Raw genomic sequence first — 4462 nt, 5'->3', positions numbered from 1 at the left:
TCCCAATGAGATCTCAGTGAACACCACACACCCCATAAAACAGCAAGTAGAAGTATCCCTTCATCAGAACTGAATATCATTAGCTAATCCATTCTAAAAGTAAGACTTTTAGAGGATTCTGAATTCTGCCTCTGCAAATTAATCCTGCCATTTGTGACATCTATACCACCAATCCCTCACACTCCAAAGTGGGAAGCAAGCATGGTTTAGCAGGGAATTTTCAAGAAATTAAAGAGACCCCTTAAAGTAATTTAAACTATTCTTTCTGCCCATATGACATAATAAACTGGTTTCAGAGTCTTCTACAACCTCTTGAGTTTATCCGCCCCCTGTAATGTACCTTTAGATGAACATATTGTCAGACTATATCATAGAATAAAGAAAATAGTCCCTGCTCCTGAAGAGCTTGATTCTGTCAAGTAATTTGAAGAGCAACTAGGAACTTCTCAATTAATCTTTTTGGAAAAGTTCCTAAGCAGCTGCTGATTCTTTCAGACACAAAACAGAAAAGAACTCAGAAGGAGAAACTGCAGCTGCTGCTGCTACAACAGAGAGAGCTTATTATGAAATATTGAACTCTTGGGTTTTTCCACCTTCATTTGTTTGTTTGTGTTTCTGCCTGAGTGATGAATTACCGTGTATACTAGTTTATAACTGATTTTTTTGGGAAGCATCAAAGAGAAGGGATTGGCTTACCAATGGGTCTAGACCAAAAGTTGATGATTTTAAGCTCTATTGAATTGGATATTTAATAGATTGTTATTATAGATGAGGGGTTGGCAAACTCCGGCTCCTGACCCAACAGAGTATGCCACTGGTAGGCTGGGACTTTTTGTTTACCTGGAGCATCTGCAGGCACAGAACTCCGCAGCTCCCAATGACTGCAGTTCACTGTTTGCAGCCAATGGGAGCTGCTGGAAATGGTGGCCAGCACATCCTTTATCCCATATCACTTTCCACAGCTTCCACTGGCTGGGAACAGCAAGCCGTGGCCATTGGGAACTGCAGGGTTCCATGCCTGCAGATGCTCCTGGTAAACAAATGTCCCAGCCCAGCAGCCTGCAGTAGCCTAGTAGTATTGAAAAGGTTGTGTTATTTGCCCAGCAGATGGTGCTGGGATAGTTTCTAGCTTGCACGCTTGTCTTAAGATAACATGCTATGGGCTCCAAAGAAGTCAACTGAGGTCAATTGATTTAGGCACTTATCAAAAAGTGAGGTTCCTTAGCACATCTGAAAATGCTGACATGTGATAGAAATAAACATCCATTCATAGGTTTTTCTAACTGGACTAATTGCACTATTACCCACTTAATGCTCACACACAGTCACTATGCAGGAGATATTTTGAAACAAAGAGGAAGCAAGCAGAGGACAGCGGGAAGTTATAAGCATTTTTAATCTATATTTTTCAACATATCTAAACAATTTGATCAAATTATGGACTAATCACTTACTATATTACAGCTTTTAAATCTACAATTTTAGACAAAAAACTACCAAGTAAAGCACCATAGGGGTTCTTTGTTTATTTTTAACAATTCTGACATCTTAAGAAATGATCAAGGGCATGGTCATCTCTCAAATCCCCAAAGCATTCCCAGATTCAAGTGTGGTTACAGCCAGCAAAGTGACTTTGCAAAATAATGGCCTTTCCTTATTTGGCATTGCTGTTCATGGTGTGTTTTGGAAGCACAATTGCTCAGAAACACAAGATGAGTTTCATAATGACCTAACATGTTTTAATTCCTTGTGGCTCCACATAGCAAGCACTTATTAAAAAAAACATAACTTCAGTCTTGTGCAACAAAATTGTCAGCTACATTCCAACAACAGAATCTCTGTTTCATGCACAGTCTGGAAGAAATAGAGAGAGCCCAGCTGGATTAGAATGTGCAGCTTTGCCAGTTACACAAATTAGCTTGGATTGTTGTTCTTCCTGGGCACAAAAAGCAGAAGACAATGGGCCAGCTCCTTAGCTAGTTTCAATCCCTGGCTTCCAGGGAACTAGGGATATAAAATCCCAGTTAATCATTTAAACCTCATGTTTCAATCCCTCCCCCCACACATGGGGCAGCTGGATCCTGCTTCCACACCAGACTCCTTCCAGGAGGGACAGCTCCTGATCCCTGCAGGGCTGGAGCAGGCCTCCTCCCATGGCAGGTCATGGGTGGAGAGCTACCCCCTGGCTATGGGTTAATCAGTACCCGGTAAGCATCACCAGGTAAGGTTACCCATCCACATCCTTACAGGGAACTAATTAATACTAATTGACAATCTGGCCCATATTTTCAGATGAAGGAAACTCACAAGCAAACAAAGAACAACTATGAGCCTCAAAACAAGAAAGTGAATCTAATAATGCTACATCTTTTGAGCTGAACACAAAATACAAGCTGCCCTTGCAGCCAGGCAGATTCCTTAGAAACATGAAGCTATAACAGGGAGGTAAGTCAGATAGCTATCAAATACTATATATTTGATCTGCAAATTAAATAAAATAATGTAAACCTGAAAGTTCAGGATGCTTTTTTGACAGGGCTTTTTCCCTGTTTCTCACTGCACTTAGGACTTCATTCTGCTGCCACTGACATGGGTGCCAGCTTTCCCAACAGGGAACAGCATCTAACTCTTTATGCAACAGGAGAGTCCAACAATCCATATTTCTCTTTTGTAAATTATGGCACCTGAGCCAATGCCCACTGAAGTCAACAGGAGTCTTTTCATGAACTTCAAAGGGCATTGGCTCAAGCCCTAATTTGTCATTAGATCCTTTTGAGTTATAGTCATATTGTGTGTAGAGGGAGGTGGACACTGCCTCAGGTGATACATTTTTCTGTCACTGCGTGCTTAGTCAGACCAAGGACGATGATGATGACAGATGTTACTGATATCACTTTCTCTATGCTGGGAGGCTGCCAGGTGTTATGCGGTTTGAAGAAAAGTGAATTTTCTTCCTGCCTTGTGAAAATTGCAAAGGAAAGAATATTTGTAATTTCTCCCTGGTGTGTGCTCAACTAAAAACATCCCCTCACCCTCTTGGTTTGTCGTCAGACTGTATCTTTTCTGCTCTAATTTTAGATGATACACTCAAGTGAATTTTACAATGTTTTTAATTCCAGTTGATAGCAGCTCTGCACTTAGCCATCTTGCTGGAAATTGTGATGCTGATAGAGGGCAAGCACTATCAAACAGGCTGGGGATCAGAGCTCCAATTTAATCCAAGAGACTGTCTTAACAGTCACAAGAAAGTGCCCACTAACTTTGGGTGCCCAATTTAAGACACCCTGGACCTAATTTTTCAGTGTATTTAAGATTACATGTTTTCAAAGCTCATCTCCCAGTGATTTCAGTTGCAGCTATGAATTCTGAGCACTTCTATGAATCAGATCCCAGGGCCTCTAAGGCTATGGCTACAGTGTGGCCTTCTTGGGTATGTTTAGACTACATGGCTCCGTCGACGGAGCCATGTAAACTAGTTTACCCGGCACAGGCAAAGAAGCAGGGATTTAAATAATCCCCACTTCATTAAAATAAACATGGCCACCGCACTGTGCCAATGATCAGTTGATCTGGCACAGTGCGGCAGTCTAGATGCAGATCTGTTGGCTGGGGAAGCCTTTGCCGACCGATCCTGTAAAACTCGTTCAGCTGCCTTAGCCACAAGACAGTTCTTTCTTTTCTGGCAATGCCCTGCCTTATTCACTGCACACCTTCCAATCTCCTTGCACTTCCTGATTTTCACACACCCTATTAATTGCACCGCAAAGTTGCAAGATCTTCTCCTCAACCTCCTCCTGCTGGTTCTGGCCAAAACAGACATCAATTACACCAGAAGGAGGAAGCTACACAGGGATGTGGCTCTGCAGGTGTAGAGCCTATTTCCATTCTCTTGTTCAATCACATCTCCAGACAGATTCCTCTGGGTGGCATCCACTGACTCTTTAGAAGAGTGTTTCTCAAAATTTTTGGCCCATGGCCCACTTGGCTCAATGCAAATCTTGCCAAAGACCACTGGTTGCTCATGGAAACTCGCTGTTAATTACATAATTACATCCAAGCCATATTGCTAGTGCTGTAGCTAGGGAGAACGGTTTAATTTAACCAGTAAGAAAGGAAATATTAATTTAAATTATTAAACAGATTTAAGCGCTTTAACTTTCTCACGTTAGTTTATCAGATTCATTTTAAACAAAGTATAAACACTGCCTGGAGTACACTGCACTGGCCCCAAGGCAGCTCTCAGTGCTGCCCAGAGCACACCATGTCCCTCCTGCGCCCCAGCCCTTAGCATGACACTCTAGTGCTGATTTAAAAGGCTCAGGGATCCAGCCACCACTGTTGACACAATAACACCAACAGTGGCCAGAAGCTCCAGGTCCCTTTGACTTGCCAGCCCCTGGGACAATTATCCCTTTTGCCCTCCACTTGACTTGGCACCCCTACCAACGTCCTTTTCAATGTA

The sequence above is a fragment of the Pelodiscus sinensis genome, chromosome 1, assembly GCF_052426305.1.
Source record: "Pelodiscus sinensis isolate ZL-2025 chromosome 1, ASM5242630v1, whole genome shotgun sequence".
NCBI lineage: Eukaryota > Metazoa > Chordata > Testudines > Trionychidae > Pelodiscus > Pelodiscus sinensis.
Note: the sequence above shows the minus strand (reverse complement) of the source record.